Below are 17,084 nucleotides of genomic sequence, written 5' to 3' on the forward strand. Positions count from 1 at the left end.
GTTGACTCGTCTGGTTGAATAAATGTTAAATAAAAATTTAAATGTTTATTTTAAGTGACTTGGCGCTATATAAATCAATACACTTAATTGGAAAACTTTTTGGGGAAAACCTGGTCTGATGCGGAGAGACGGCATCCATCCCTCTTTGGATGGAGCAGCTCTTCTTTCTAGGAATATGGCCAGTTTTATTAGTCCTCCATGACTACCCAGGGTCCAGACCAGGAAGCAGAGTCGTAGTTTAACCCACCCCTCTGCAGCTTCTGTACTGTTACCCACCCATTACCCCATAGAGACAGTGTCCTGCCCACGGCCAAAACCACACAGATTAAATATCAGGCTTAATAAAGCAAATCATGGAAATCTCATAAATATTAGAACAAATTCAACTGAGCAGAAAACTAGAAAAATTAAATGTGGGTTGTTGAACATTAGATCCATTTTTTCTAAGACTTTGTTAGTTAATGACTTGATTTGTGATAATCAGATCTCTTTGCTCTCTCTCACAGAATCCTGGCTGCAGCAAGAGGACTATGTTAGCTTAAACGAGTCGACTCCTTCAAATTATTTAAATCATCATATTGCTCGAAGTACAGGGCGAGGAGGAGGAGTAGCAACCATTTTTCATTCAGACCTATTAATCAATCCCTTACCAATTAATAGTTACAGTTTGTTCAAACATCTTATTCTTAGTTTTCTTAATCCAGATTGTAAAACTGTAAAACCACTCTTGTTTGTAGTTTTATATCGTCCACCAGGGCCTTACTCTGAGTTTTTGGATCAGATCTGATTTTTTATCTGATTTGGTGCTAAATACTGATAAGGTCATTGTAGTGGGGGATTTCAACATTCATGTGGACATTGAAAAGGATAGCCTCAATGTAGCCTTTAGTAATATCTTAGACTCAATTGGTTTTACTCAAAGAATACATAGCTCCACCCACTCCTGCCATCATACATTAGACCTTGTGCTGACTTATGGCATAGAGTGTGAGGAAATAACGATATTTCCACATAATCCAGTCCTCTCGGACCACTTTCTGATAACCTTTGAGTTTTTTATAACTGAGTTCTTGAGACATAAAAGTAAATTTCACTATAGTCGGTCTCTTTCTGACAACGTTGTTGCATCTTTTAAATCAACTGTTCCATCTTTATTGTCCTCAGCATCTCAGAGGCATGTAGCAGAGGGCAATATTCTCAGTTCTAGCCCCTCACAAATGATGCCTTAGTTCATCATGTTAATTCCTCTTTACGTGTGGCATTAGATGATGTTGCCCCTTTAAAAAAGAAGGTAATCAGGGACAGGAAGTTGGCTCCCTGGTTTAATTCTCATTTACGAGCCTTAAAACAAAACTAGAAAATTGGAGAGAACATGGCGCGCTACGCACCAGGAGGAGTCCTACTTATCCTGGAAAAATAGTCTTGTGCTTTATAAAAATAAGCTTCAACAAACTAGAACTGCTTATTTCTCAGCGTTAATTGAGGAGATTAAAAATATGCCTACATTTCTTTTCAGTACAGTTGCCAAACGTAGACAGAATCATAGCTCTGAGTCATCTATTCCCTTAGCCCTCAGCAGCAACAACTTTATGGGATTTTTTACAAGTAAAATAAATTCTGTTAGAAACAAAATCTTTAGCATCCTCCCTAATGCGATTTCTTCTTCCTCAGTAAGTGAGGCAGCATCAGAGGTGACTGTAGAACCTCATCTGTGTTTGAACCGTTTTAATCCAGTTGAGCTTTCAGAGATATCAAAAATATTAGCTTCATCTAAACCTTCAACTTGCATTTTAGATCCAATCCCAACTAAATTATTTAAAGATGCATTTCCTTTGGTTACTGCCCCCGTTCTAGATATAATCAATCTATTCTTACTAAATGGGTATGTACCACAAGATTTTAAGGTTGCTGTAATCAAACCTTCACTTAAGAAGCCTTCTTGTCATGGTCTGTGCTGAGCTAACACCTGTTTGTGTTGAGTTTCTCTGTGTGCAGGTGGGTGTGTCCGGAGAGCAGCTGTTGTTGATCTCCTCATCAGTGGTCAGGGGATTTAAGGAGTGTCGGGACAACACATCAGCGCTGGATGATTACTCAGTATTGGGTAGTATTCTCGCCAGAACCTTGCCTGTCTTGTGTATTTCCTGTTTACCTCGCTTCGATCAAGTTAATCTGCCCTGTTACCTCCAACCTCCTCAGGTACCTTCCATTCATCTGCCAACTTCCACCACCAAGCAAGAGACTCACCGGATCATCCTGCACACCAGCCCGTCGCTCGCCCCTGACCGCCTGCTCTCCAACCCCCACCTGCCATCAGTACAACCTGGACTCCGGTGCTCAGCTCCCAGCCATTTCCTCTGCCTCTCGCCCGACCAACTCAGCCAGTCTTGACGTGCCCTCCTTTCAAACTCTCTCTAACTACCTGGAAACCGTAAGACAAAATCTCATTACCTTTAGTGCCCGTTGTCCTGCAACTACTCACTCTGGTTTTCTGCTGCAGAACTTCATCAGAACCTCCCGAATCCCATTCAACGTCTGCATCACTCATCCAACTTAAATAAATAATTTTACTCACCTTCTGCCTGTGTGTGATTCTGCATGTCGTGGGTCAAAAGACTTCAACCCAACATGACACTTCTCTGGATCCAGATGACCCAATGAATTATAGACCAATATCTAACCTTCCATTTTTATCCAAAGTCCTGGAGAAAATAGTGGCCATCCAAGTACGTGAGCATTTAAACACTAATGATCTGTTTGAGGAATTTCAGTCTGATTTTAGAGAGTATCACAGCACTGAAACTGCGTTACTGAGAATTACAAATGATATTCTCATGGCCTCAGATAAGAATCTTGTGTCTGTTCTAGTCTTGTTAGATCTCAGTGCTGCCTTTGACACAGTTGATTACAATGTTCTTTTAGAAAGACTTGAACATGTTGTAGGGATCAAAGGAACAGCGCTAGGCTGGTTTAAATCCTAGCTGTCTGACAGATTTCATTTTGTAAATGTACATGACAAATCTTCATACTCCAGGGTTACTTGTGGAGTACCACAGGGTTCAGTGCTTGGAACAATTCTTTTTACTATATATATGCTCCCAATTGGTAAAATCATTAGACAGCATGGGATAAACTTCCACTGTTATGCTGACGACACTCAGCTATATTTATCCATTAACCCTGATGAACCTAATCGGTTGGGTAGATTACAGGCTTGTCTTGAGGACATAAAAAGTTGGATGACTCTAAACTTTTTGCTTTTAAATCAAGACAAGACGGAAGTTCTCATCTTTGGACCAGAAATCCAGAAAAGGAAATTGCTTAGCCAATCGCCTGACCTGAACGGCATTACATTAATCTCCGAGAACAAAATAAGGAACCTTGGTGTTATCTTTGACCAGGACATGTCATTCAAATCCCAGGTTAAACTGGTTTGTAGGATTTCCTTTTTCCACCTTCGGAATATTGCTAAGATTAGAAGCATCCTTTCCAGGAGCGATGCTGAAAAACTTGTTCATGCATTTATTACATTAAGACTGGATTACTGTAATTCATTACTCTCAGGAAGTCCACAGAATGTAGTTAAAAGTCTTCAGCTTGTCCAAAATGCTGCAGCTAGAGTTCTGATGAGAATTAAAAAGAGAGGTCATATCTCTCCTGTCTTAGCTTCCCTACATTGGCTACCTGTTAAATTCAGGATAGATTTTAAGATCCTTCTTCTCACATATAAAGCTCTTAATAATCAAGCTCCATCATACATCAGTGATCTGATTGTTCCATATGTTCCTAACCGAGCACTTCGCTCTCTGACTGCAGGTCTACTGGTGGTTCCCAGAATATCTAAAAAAATAGGATGGGAGGCAGATCTTTTAGTTATCAGGCTCCTCTCTTGTGGAACCAGCTCCCAGCTTTAGTCCGTGAGGCAGACACCTTGTCTACTTTTAAGACTAGGCTTAAAACATTTTTATTTGATAGGGCCTATGGTTAAAATCTGATGTTAGCCTAGATCTGGACAAGTGGGGGAGTAGAGGGAGTTGGAGTGTACAGTCGGCTCTCCCTTGCCCTGCCTCCATCTAAAAGGCTAGGTTATCCAGAGTTATCTGCTGTTAGACTGCTGGAGGATACACTGACCACTTTTCACACTCTACTACTTTCTTCTACAATCTGCTCTTTAACTGTATTATTTCCTGTTATTTCAGCTGTTAACTTTATTTTCTCTCTAAGTGTTTTCTCCCCAGAAGAAGCTACAATGATGTTTTGCTGAGCTGTGGTGGCCTCATGGAGGGGGCCATCGACTAGCACACTGCTGCTAACCACTTAAACATTCTCCCTCTCCTGATAATAACTTTTTGCTTTCCTAGACGTTGGATGTGCTACTACTAGTTTATCCGTTTAATTATAGATCCACTAGGATAAATACAATAAAGTTTATCTCTCGCCAAATAGAATATTTACTAAGAAATCACAATGTAACCTGTGTGTGTGTGTGTGTGTGTGTGTGTGCGTGTGTGTGCTCTGTCTTCTCGATCCCTAGTGTGTCATGGTGGATGGCTGCTTATACTAAGCCAGGATTCTCTGGAGGTTTCTTCCTGTTAAAAGGGAGTTTTCCTCTCCACTGTCGCTATATGCTTGCTTAGCATGAGGATTGCTGTAAAGTCACTGACACTATATAGGAAACAATTTTTCTGATTGGCTTAATAAACTGACCTGGATTGGAATGTTTAATATGTGAAGTGCCTTGAGATGACTCTTGTCGTGATTTGGCGCTATATAAATAAAATTGAATTGAATTGAATTAATTCAGTAGAGATATCTCCCAACTGTCCCACCCTGGAACATCTGCTGGTGTTCTTTTGACTGAGAGGCTGTCACCGAACCAAACCTGAAGCCCGAAGGTTCTTCTAGTTTGACTCAAACTTTTCTTGGTTTCATTACATTTCAGACAGCTGACTGTGTGTTGGAAATGCTTTGACACTGGTGAGTTCTACCAGCGTGGGTCGATCGGGGTTTCATTTCCTTTCAGGCTGGTTTAACTTGGACTGTTCGATGTTTGTGAGGATTAACCAAAAGCAGCTGGCTGTAAATGCTTTCTGATGAACCCAAACTGTTGCTGTGATCTTTATCTACTGATGAAGTAAAAGCAGAAAAACAGAAAGACGATGTTGAGAGTTTTTTTTCTCTACTAACCAACAACTTGCTAAGAAGTCACGTTGGATTCGGAGCTTCTTGATCTCAAGCAGAACAATAATGTCTTCCAGAGCTGAGGACGCTTCCCGCTGCTGGCAGCTCTCACATCTCACATTCCTGCAGACGAGGCTCACGCTGCCTGCAGCCGCGCTGTCTTTTTTTTTTTTTACCGTGTCCTGTCTGGCTATGAAGCAAACAGAATTGATGTCTGAATGCTGGTGTCAAGCCTTACAGATTTACTCTCAGGTGGAGCATCAAAGCGTCTGCTTTTAATGTCACGCCTGATACTTAAAACGTTATTGTTGTTGTTTTTTGATGCTTTTTAATTCCGACCAGACACAGAGACAGAGGTGAAAGAGAAAGGAAGAGACAGGGGGGTGGGGGGTGTTCCACAAAAATAAACAGTAATGAACAAGAGTCTGCCTCTAGACCTGCAGGAAGAGAGACGAAAAAAAAGGGACACAACAACAATACAACAAGATCAAGCTATCACTGCGTCAATTTAATGAAGAAATGTATAATCAATCAATTGTTTATGTAAGGTTTCTCTATAGGAGCGTCCAATAGAGAGTGTGAGGGGCCACAGATCCGCCCCCTAAAGATATGCAGGAGACGAAGGGAGCTCCAAGTCCCTGAGATCCAGGAGCTGCCCCAGAGCACAGGAACCCCAGGGAGACTGCGACCAGAAAAGCCCCCGCCCCCCTCGAGAGGCACAGAGGATCACCCTAGGGGGCCACAACCAGCAGCCGGCAGATTCCCGGGAGATATCGGCGGCAAGCCCTCAGGCCCACTCGCAGCCTCCCACCCCCTAGCCGGCCGAGCCCGGGACCCAGCGACCCGGGACCCAGGGCGACCACCCCCGCCGGGGACCCAGCACAGCCCAGGGACCCAGACCCTACCAGACAGCCACCGGGATTGGTCAGGCAGATGCCAAAAATCTTAAACTCCCTGACCCGGGAGGCACGACCCAGGCAGACCAAGGCACCACACTCCACACCAGGTGTGGCAGGGGGAGGGGAGACGAAGACCTATATCATCAAAAGAAGTCCCAGGAGAAGGGAGGAGTCAAAGACTCCACCTGACATATACAGTCAAACACAAACACAGTCACACACTCCCTCCCTCATGCTCACACATGCACATACAACCAAAGACTAACAAAAATGCACGCCGGACACCCACTCATGCTCCCCATACACACCCTATTAACTCTGGTCCCGGTACTGCTGCACATGGGGTACAACCAATACCGGTTCACAGAGTTTGACCCTTTCTGCTGGGGTGCTGATGAGTAAGCTCCCCCGCCCAACGCTGAGCACAGCAACCCACCACCCCAGACCCCAACCAGACGGCCAGATCTCCCTCCTAGCCTCCAGCCCCAGGAAGCCAAGCAACAACAGAGGTGTGCTAAGACCCCTAGTCTCCCTCCGCCTGCTCCAATATGGTGTTAGTGAGTGTTGATGAGGTGTATTCCATGGCTGTGGTGAGTGGGCAGTGTGGGCATTGTCTGGCCTATGCCAGCTGATGCCACCACACCACCCCACTTGCACCCACAGCCCTCAGTGTCTAAGTGCAGTTTAAAATTGGAAGTGGGCACCGGCACTCGGGATGAGGCTGAGAAGTCCCCCTGCCAACTGCCATTGGATGTTTTCACTCCCAAGGCCCAAAATGTGTGTTTGCATGGAATGTCGTTGGTGGAAGTGTTTAAGGTGCAGATAAAATTGGGGGGCAGGTTGCCACAGGAATGCGGAAATGGGGTCCATACCCGCACTCCCTGACTTGCCCACCCCCCAAGGACCTATGTGCATGTTTGTGTGATGATGTGAGGGAGCAGGAGGAGAGAAATATGTGGGGAGGAATGGCTGGTTGGGCTTAGCCCTCCAGGGAGCCAGCTCCCCCACTGGCCCCAATAGGGACCTCTGTTGTCAAATTGCCACCCAGAGCATGGAGACCCCAGCACATCCTGTCAGGGCCCAAAAACAGCAGCATCACAGAGCCTCACGGAGTCCGAGGGCAGCAACCCAGCAGAATATCTACGCCCAAGAAGAAAAAACATCACCCAGTTTAACACAGAATGTCCTCTTGTGGAGATATGATCTAAAGCAGTGGTACTCAAACTTTTTTGACTGATGTACCCCCTTTGAAATATTTTTTTCAGCCGAGTACCCCCTAATGAGCGCAAAAGCATTGGGGGGAGGACTCTGGGATTTTGGAATAATGAATTTAGCCTACTTCTACTGAATATAAAACACATTTTATGAACTTTTACTTATATTTTCCTAAAATATTTATTAAATAATTATTTTTTTAAACATTTTCCATGGATACTATTTTTTTTAATGAATGCACATTTTCTCACGTACCCCCGGAGTTTCTTTACGTACCCCCAGGGGTACGCGTACCCCCATTTGAGAAAGGCTGATCTAAAGCAATCCAGAGCTGACCCTTAGATCCCAACCCATCGTTCCAAGTGATCCAGTAGAATCGCGTGGTCAACTGTGTCGAAGGCTGCTGTCAGGTCTAACAACAGAAGCACCACAGATGTACCCTGATCTAGTGATAGATAGATGTCATTTAGGACCCTCAGTAGAGCAGACTCTGTGCTATGGCCAGACCTGAACCCTGATTGGAAAACCTCAAACAGATCAGAGTCAGCTAAATGTGAGACCAGCTGCTGATAAACGACTTTCTCAAGCAGTTTAGATGTAAAGGGCAGGGTAGAGATAGGCCTGTAATTTTCTATCACAGAGACATCAGCACCAGGTTTCTTCAGGGTCGGTCGGATAACTGCTGCTTTCAAAGCAGCTGGGACCACACCTGTGCTGAGGCTCCCATTGATAATCTGACCAAGTGATGGGCCAAGACACGGAAAGGCAGCCTTCCAGAGACGAGGAGGCAGAACATCAAGTGGAGAGCCAGATGGCTTCTGCCTCGCAACAAGCTTATTCAGCTCAGACTATGAAACAGTATTGAGGGAGCTCAGGGTGGGTGGTGATGGAGGAACTGGAACAGGGTCAACAGAGTTACCAGAAATAGCAGCTCTAATGCCTGACACTTTATCAACAAAGAATCTGTGAAAAGCTTCAGAATTTCCAGCAGCTGTAGGAGACATGGAGCTAGGCTCCTGATACACCAGAACAGAGAACCATGGTCTCAGATTTGCAGGTGCTGATCCTCATCCCAGCCGCTTCACACTCGGCTGCGAACCTACCCAGCAGGAGCTGAAGGTCAGAGCTGGATGAAGCTAGGAGGACCACATCATCCGCAAAATGCAGAAATGAGATTCTCCTGCCACCAAACTCGACACACTCCACACCACGGCTGCACCTAGAAATTCTGTCCATAAAGGTAATGAACAGAACCGATGACAAAGGGCAGCCCTGGCGGAGTCCAAACCTCACCGGGAACAGGTCCGACTTACTACCGGCTATGCGGACCAAACTCACGCTCCTCTGGTAAAGGGACTGAATGGCCCTTAACAGATAGCCACCCACCCCATACTCCTGGAGCGTCCCCCACAGGGTGCCCCTGGGGACACGGTCATAAGCCTTCTCCAAATCCACAAAACACATGTGGATTGGTTGGGCAAACTCCCATGCCCCCTCCATCACCCTTGCAAGGGTATAGAGCTGGTCCACAGTTCCACGGCCAGGACGAAAACCACATTGCTCCTCCTCAATCTGAAATTCAATCAGACCCTCCTCTCCAGTATCTTGGAGTAGACCTTTCCAGGGAGGCTGAGGAGTGTGATCTCCCTATAGTTGGAACACACCCTCAGGTCACCCTTCTTAAAGATGGGGACCACCACCCCGGTCTGCCATTCCACAGGAACTGCCCCCGATGACCACGCAATGTTGCAGAGACGTGTCAACCATGACAGCCCTACAACATCCATAGCCTTGAGATACCCAGGACGAATCTCATCCGTCCCCGGGGCTCCACCGCTGTGTAGCTGTTTGACTACCTCAGCAACTTCTGCCCCCGAGATTGGACAGTCCATCCCCAGGTCTCCCGGCTCTGGTTCCTCCTCGGAATACGCATAGGTGGGATTGAGGAGCTCCTTAAATTATTCCTTCCACCGTCCGACTATAGCCCCAGTTGACGTTAGCAGCTCCCCATCCCCACTGTAAACAGTGTGAGCGAGTTGCTGCTTTCCTCTCCTGAGGCGCCGGAGAGTTTGCCAGAACCTCTTTGGAGACGATCGATAGTCTTTCTCCATGGCCTCACCAAACTCCTCCCATGCCCGAGATTTTGCCTCGGCAACTGCCACTGCTGCACCCCGCTTGGCTACCCGGTACCTGTCTGCTGCCTCTGGAGACCCACAGACCAACCACGCCCTGTAGGCCTCCTTCTTCAGCCTGACGGCTCCCCGAACCTCTGGTGTCCACCAGCGGGTACGGGGGTTGCCACCACAACTGGCACCGGCCACCTTGTGACCACAGCTAGCAACAGCTGCCTCAACAATCGCAGAGTGGAACAAGGCCCACTCGGAGTCAATGTCTCCCACTGCTCTCAGGACACGGTCAAAGCTCTGCCGGAGGTGGGAGTTTTGACTCCCACCTCCGGCAGGTTCTTCTGCCAGGCAGGTTTTTCTGCCAGGCGTTCCCAGCAGACCCTCACTATGCGTTTGGGTCTGCCAGGTCTACGCGGCAACTTCCCCTGTCATCTGATCCAACTCACCACCAGGTGGTGATCAGTTGACCGCTCCGCTCCTCTCTTCACTCGGGTGTCCAAAACATACGGCCGCAGGTCAGATGATACGACTACAAAGTCTATCATCGACCTGCGACCTAGGCTGCCCTGGTACCAAGTGTACCGATGGGCATCCTTATGTTCAAACATGGTGTTCGTTATGGCCAAACTGCGGCTTGCACAGAAGGCCAATAACGAAACATCACTCGAGTTCAGATCAGGCGGGCCGTTCCTCACAATCACACCCCTCCAGGTCATGCTGTCATTGCCCACGTGAGCACTGAAGTCCCCCAGCAGGACAATGGAGTCCCCTGATGGAGCACTATCTAGCACTCGTCCCAGGGACTCCAAAAAGGGTGGGTACTCTGAACTGATATTTGGCCCATAAGCACAAACAACTGTCAGGACCCGTTCCCCGACTCGAAGGCGCAGGGAAGCTACCCTCTCGTCCCCCGGGGTAAACCCCAACACACAGGCAGAGAGTCTTGGGGCTAACAAAAAGCCAACCCCACCCCTCCGCCTCTCACCCGGAGCAAATCCAGCAAAGGAGAGTGTCCAACCCCTCTCAAGGACTTGGGTTCCAGAGCTATGTGTCAAGGTGAGTCCGACTATATCTAGCCGGTACCGCTCAACCTCTGCCACAAGCTCCTGCTCCTTCCCCGCCAGCGAGGTGACGTTCCATGTCCCAATAACCAGTTTCGTTGTCCGGGGATCGGACCACCAAGGCTCCCGCCTCGGTCTGCCACCCGATCCACATTGCACCGGACCCTTCATGTTCCTCCTGCGGGTGGTGGGTCCACAGTTGGATGAGCCCATGTATCCGGTCCGGACTGGGCCCGGCCGGGCCCCTTGGGCGAAAGCCCGGCCACCAGGCGCTCGCTCACGAGCCCCAACCACAGGCCTGGCTCCAGGGTGGGACCCCGGTAACCCTCCGGGCCAGGTACTCCGACTCTTTGATTGTATATCCATGAAAGATCCTCTGAACCGTTTTTTGTCTCACCCTTCACCTAAGACCAATTTGTCATGGGAGACCCTTCCAGGGGCACAAAGTGCCCCAGACAACATAGCTTCTAGGATCATTAGGTCACTCAAACTGCTCCACCACGATAAGGTGACGGTTCAAGGAGGAGTAGATCTTAAATACACCGAATGAATCTACTAGATGATTTCATAGGGATTTTATTATCCGTTATGTACATTATTTCAGCATACTAACAAATGGCTGTTATATCATATTTACGTAACATAACAAACAAAATAATCCTTTCACTGGGTTTCTTAGAAAATATTGTGATGTCAGGGGACTTTGTTAACACCTCCTAAATTTTCTGGCCTCTGATTGGTCTAACATGGACCCCTAAAGGAATAGTCACACGAACTGCAAGCCAGTTCCCGCTAAAAGCTGAATGAATATGGCGCGGTATGGGGGCCAAAATTAAGACAAATGCCCAGCAGCAGGAGGCTATATAAATTCCAAAACCAACTACCGATCTGATTAATGATAAGCTGGCGCCGGTAACTGAGAGGCTGGCACTGCTTACTGAGAAATAGCACCTTTACCGGCATTACTACTAGATACGCTAGGGACTAGCAGACCTCAGCTGGTCATTGACTGGATCACACACTCCCTCTGCTGGCTATTAGTATGGATAGGCTAGCGTTAGCCTGGACGGGCTGGTGTTAGCGTTAGAAAGGCTAGCCATTAGCGTGCCTAGGCTGGCCTCTCCGATGCTGGATTTCCTACCCCCTGGACGGACCTTTAGCATGGATAGGCTGGCGTTTGCATCTGAGAGGCTAGCCATTAGCATGTCTCGGAGAGTCACTTACTCTATTAGATGCGTTTTTCTTTTTTTACTTTTATTAAATGGATGAAATACTATGAGACCTGCAATCACAGTTGTTCCTTTGACAGAACACGTTGTTATACACATTAACTTTAAGCATATTGTAAGGCTGACAGCCTGTTAGCATTGATTAGGTGCTGCGTTAACTCCATTCTGCTCTTAACTACAGGGTGATGGTGTTTTCTTTTTAAATAGTTTGGTTTTCTTGCACAAATCAGAGAAAAAGCCAGAGCTAACTAGTTTGTACTTTTCATCTCTAGATTTTAAATCCTTTGTATTGAATTACAGGTTAATAATTATTTAAACTGTGATGTTATCTTTATTAAAACTATATAATATGTACAAAAAATAAATAAAATTCCTTGAGGAATGCAGCAGTCCCGCATGAGGCCTTGAGCAAAGATGTTTTGGCTTCTTTGCTGTAGCAAGAACTGGGGCAGAACCTGAACATTTGACCTTTGATATCTTAGGTGTGTTCTTGCTGTGTCGTGACCTTTGATATGTTACATCATGTACAGCCAAAGTGCAGTGCATGTTCCAAATATCACTCAAATAGCTGCAAATGTAACAGTTTCAGGTTGTTGGTACAATTGCCAACAGTGCAAAATGTTCCTGAGCCTCGCAAGTTCATTTTTTCAGGGGCAAAAAGTTTTTAAATCCAGTAGTATGCAATACTTCCAGTATCTAACCGAATGTTGCTCAGATCCTCGTTTCCACATGAGCTGGCCCAGGAATAAGGAGCCTTCACCCCAAATTCCACTACCTCCGCTCCGCTGCGCTCCGCTCCGACACGAACGCCGGAGCAAAATCGGTCCCGTTGTAGTCAGTCAGAGCTATTCCACTACTGCGGCCGTGCTCCGGCAGTGCGGCGCCGTGCGCCGCCCTCTGTTTTGGCGTCCGGCAAAAATAGAATCGATCCTATTTTCGCCGGACGCCGGAACACCTCCGCAGTCAATGGACAGAAATCACAACCGCCCAACAGGAAAAGGAGCAAGCACAATTTCCGTATTTCACAATAAATCGATAAACAAAAGGCGTTTTTTGTTTCATTTGCACAGGTTTAACAACTTTTAACAACTATCAATGGCGGCTGAACTTTAAATGCACAAAAGTAAGCCATAAATACAGTTTCCACTATCAAAGTAGTCACACTTTGTTGATCCAAACACTGCTGATCTCTCAACACAAATGATGGGCAGATTAAACAGTTCATGCCGATGCTTCTCCCACACAACGGGTGTTTGGATCTAACTTCCGTGTTTATTGCTCGGACTGTATCGCAAGATCTCGAAAATCCCGCGCATGCTTGTTTGCCCCCCTCAGGTCTCCGCACCGGAGCGGAGCTGTTGTAGAGCGGGTACCAGTAAAAATTGAATTCGGAAGAGAGCGGCTGCGGAAGGCGGGGGCGGAGCGGAGGTAGTGGAATTTGGGGGTAAGGCTCCTCCCCTACCAGTCAGCTCACAGAGCCCTGAACGGGGCTATAAAAACTATTTTCTAATGCACTTTCTTTACAACTTGAATCACACATTAATTTAAATGAAAAGAAATTGTGAGTTTCATCTGTCATTGACTGGTAAAGAAAACGACTACAAACCAGGTGTGGCACATCTTTGGCATGACTTCTTCTTCTCCTTCTACGTCAGTACAAAGACACACAACACCATTATCCATCATTGCAAAGGCTCTCCAACAGGAGTTGAGCCCACCTTTTCTAAACATCCGTCAAACAAGTGTAATGATTTAAATTACGTGTTATTTAATGAGCCGTAAGCTGTAGGATTCCATAGGAAATATGAAATCCACCTTACGGATCTGTGAGGTTATTTACCAGAAGATTGGATCTTTTTAATGCAGAGATTAGATAACAGCTTCGTATTCACTCAGAGACAACAGAAGAGAGAGAGTCGAGTTTAAAAGTTTAAATATTTATTACTAAACAAATTAAACTAGACTAACTTTTAACACTAAACGTATGGTGTAACTAAAGTGGATGAGACAGTGAATGGATGACGTGCGATGTTGATCAGAAACTGTGTTTGGGAACTGAAGGTGATATCTTCGCGCTAAGCTTTGGTTAGGAAATTCATAAACACATGAGACACCATTTGTCGGTCTACATACCCTGAGCGGAAGTCCCCGTCTAGATCAGGAGGTGTAAAGGTCCACCTTGACCTAATGGAACCGGAACCCGTAGAAGAAGCCACAGCAACCGACCACCAGTCTCGAGATACTTCCGGGTCAGGACAATTTGTTGGTGTCTGGTGAGACCTGGACCTGAGTCTTGATGGTTCAGCTTTTATTCTGAAAGGAACCGTTGCAGCAGTGGGCACAGCAACAAAATTTTCCAGCTTGTCGTTGGTTCTTTTGGCTGAAGAGTTTAGATCAGGATTGATCCGTCACTTTCTCTGGAACACTTTGAACTGGCGTTAGAGCTGACGTGGCGTAGTTTTATACTTCGGATGTTATGGTTTATGGTCGAATGAAAAATTACCAAACACCATCAGAACCACGCCTCCGTCAGATCTGGCAAATTCTGATTGGATAAGTGAAAGTAATGTGTTATGTCTTTTAACACTACGTGAAATCAGTCCTGTTGGAACATTTAAAGTCACAGTACCTTTATTTTGTATAGGATTATAATAAAGTAATTAATATTTTGATTTCATAGATCGGTCACATCTTATTTATTGACTAACACTTTGATGGATTAGCTTTATTATAATAGAGTTCTTTGATCAATTAAAGAAAAGAGTTCATTCTTCGTTCTTCTGTTGAGCAGAAAATAAGCAGGTTGGAAGCAAATGCGTGAGACCTTGAGACCATATCTCATGCAGACTAGTCCTGTGTCAGAGGAGGGGAAAAACAGTCACTTCATTCTGTTACACAAGACAGAGTGCAAGCTTGTGATTGGCCAGGACAACAGCACTGCCATTGCCCCTTAGCTAGCGACAGACACGGAGCAGCTTGAAGAGAAGCCGTTTATTCTCCCATGACTGGACAATATAAGAAGCGTTTTATTTGTGGACAGACATGATGAGAAACGTGGGTTTAGAGGTGGCAACCCCTTGAAAGTGTCACACCCTGTCCTGTCACCCCGTTTTGTTCAGCCTTGTGTCTCCGTTATTTGCTCCCACCTGCCTCTCGTTTCCCAATCACCTTAGCTCCCGGCCCTCGTGTATTTAAACCCCTTCTGTTCTGTGTCATGTGTCGGATAATTGTTTCTTTGTCAGCGTGTCTCCTAATAAATCAATGTTAAACGTTCCTACCTGGCTGCCTGTCTTCCTCGCCCCGTTTGGATCCTCACCTCTTCTCCGCTTCATTCGCCGGCACGTGTGACAGAAAGGTGGAGGAGAATGAGGGACACATTTGTCCATGTTAAAAAAGTCTCTTAAATACAAAAATACCCAAAATATAAACACAATAGTAAATGCACCATCTTAGACTGGATCCATGACTGTAGTGGTGGCAGGATACCCCAGAAGAGCGCCCTCTGTTGTCCTGGCAGGTGACGGAGAAGTCCAAAGGTTAAATATCGTTATTGCGTGTGTGTCTATCCCTTGTGGAGCCGATGGAGAAGTATAAATCTGGCTCCTTAAGCTGCTTCTTCTGCTGGGTTCAACAGGCCGCCTGTAGATTAGTCCGAGCACTGCTGCCACCTAGTGACTGGAGGCTGGTTTAACATTCACGCATGAAAAATACGCTAATAATGGATTCTCCTGCCTCTCATGCCCCCGACCGCCCTGGACTCAATTTGTTTCTAAAGCTCTACTAAAACAAGAACAGGCTGAACAAAGAAGCATAAAAACTGGTCTAACATAAAGGTGTCAAATTAAATTTGGATGGTTTAGATGAGATCATTTACGGGGTCTCACAGGGGTTAAAGGCCACAGAGGAACAAACCAGGAAGTGAAGGAGCCTGCCTAACGTGCAGAGGGAACTCATTCCAGAGATGAGGACCTACAGCAGGAAAAGCTCCATCACCTCTGCACCTGCATGGAGTCCCTGGAACCACAGCCTCCGAGGGAGGTGGGCCTCATGGCTGCAGCGGAGGGGCTCAAGGGTTCTCAGAACTCTTCCCAGAGCTCACTGATACAAATGCAGCTCAGCTGAGTCCAGAAGAACCAGAATTCTGGACCTTTCCAGAGCATTTGACCTGATGTTGACCCTGCAGCCTGATCACATGACCGTGTGTTCATCACACCTCAGGATGACTCAGATTAAATTCCACAGATTAGTAAACATGTTGTCCGGATTTTAACCTGCAGCTTTCCAGTCAGGATGAGGAAACTTTTCTAAAGGTCCGATAAACATTTATCAGAACATTCCAGTGGAGGACAAAAAGAGCTCGGCCTTATCTCATGAGGCTGGTTTTCTTAGAGAAAACCTCTCCGGGACACCAGCAGGTCCGTCCGCACAGAACCTGGAAGTTCTGAATGCTTCTGCACCAGGTTACATGAACCCCAGCTAAAGGTGGGTTCTGGCTGAGACCTGCAGAGAGGAACCTGACGTCCACTTCTGCAGACTGTTTGTTTTATCAGCTTGTTCTGGTTCTGTCCCGTCGTGTTGCTGCTGTTTGTTAAAGGAGCGGTCGGGGTCTCGTTGCTCCCACCTGGATCTGGGCTTTCCAGGCGACCTCTGTGCCTGGGCTAACTACATAATTGGATTGGCTGTGGTGTGTAATTGAATCGTGTTAACTCATTTCCTCTGTGGCAGCAGACTCCACCCTCCAAAGCTCTGATTCAAGGCCTCGCTGAGGATTATGGGTCATTAAGAGCAGCCAAGTGCTCTGTTCAGCAAACAAACTGGGATCCCATCGGACCCAGTGTCCGCTTCCCTGCAGAAATAATCAGACCTGCTGATCTTCGCACCTCTGAGCAGGAGGGATCAGCTGGTGGGCTCATTCTGACCAAAACAGAAGTTCTGCTCATTTAGCACATTTCTGGGTTTGGTGCAGCTTTTATTCAGCCGACGGCTCGTTCAGCTGCTGGGAGGAAAACGGGCTCCCTCCTGGTGTGCGCTCATGTTTGCTGAAGAAGACTAGCTGTTTGCTTTGTGCTGCCTCGTGTTTACTCGAGCGTAAACGCGCTCCAGACTGCGGCAGGTGGATTCCCGTCAGGGGAGGCCGCTGTGGTTGGAGGTGTCCCCCACTGGACCACCGATGCTCTGCTACAGATCTGCTCAGCTATCAAAGCTGACAGTTTTATGATGGCCTGAGAGTCCAGCTCTGCAGACCACCAAGGCCTGCTGTGTTAACGTTGGCTCCTGGTTCTGGTTCAACCTGGGATCTCATTGGGTCTGGGTCAACTGGTCATGGGTCTCTGTGGGTTATGTGCTGCCTTTTCTGAGACAAACTTAGACCAGATC

General features: G+C 46.6%; 1 protein-coding gene across 5 annotated transcripts in view; it reads right to left on the minus strand.

Moving 5' to 3' along the window:
- pthlha (parathyroid hormone-like hormone a) overlaps window positions 1-17,084 on the minus strand; it is a 150,068-nt gene that overhangs the window by 34,388 nt on the left and 98,596 nt on the right. Inside the window, exons 2-3 of one of the 5 annotated variants that reach the window (XM_054739925.2) lie at window positions 15,154-15,218; window positions 14,987-15,034 (exon numbers count right to left, since the gene is read on the minus strand). The gene's annotated coding sequence lies outside the window, so the exon portion shown is untranslated. Of the gene's footprint in view, window positions 1-5,184; window positions 5,263-13,841; window positions 13,966-14,986; window positions 15,053-15,153; window positions 15,276-17,084 lie in introns of those variants that run through there. The other 4 variants (XM_054739924.2, XM_070556186.1, XM_070556232.1 and 1 more) reach the window with 4 other exon arrangements.

Source organism: Nothobranchius furzeri, chromosome 1 (assembly GCF_043380555.1).
Source record: "Nothobranchius furzeri strain GRZ-AD chromosome 1, NfurGRZ-RIMD1, whole genome shotgun sequence".
NCBI classification, from domain to species: Eukaryota; Metazoa; Chordata; class Actinopteri; order Cyprinodontiformes; family Nothobranchiidae; genus Nothobranchius; species Nothobranchius furzeri.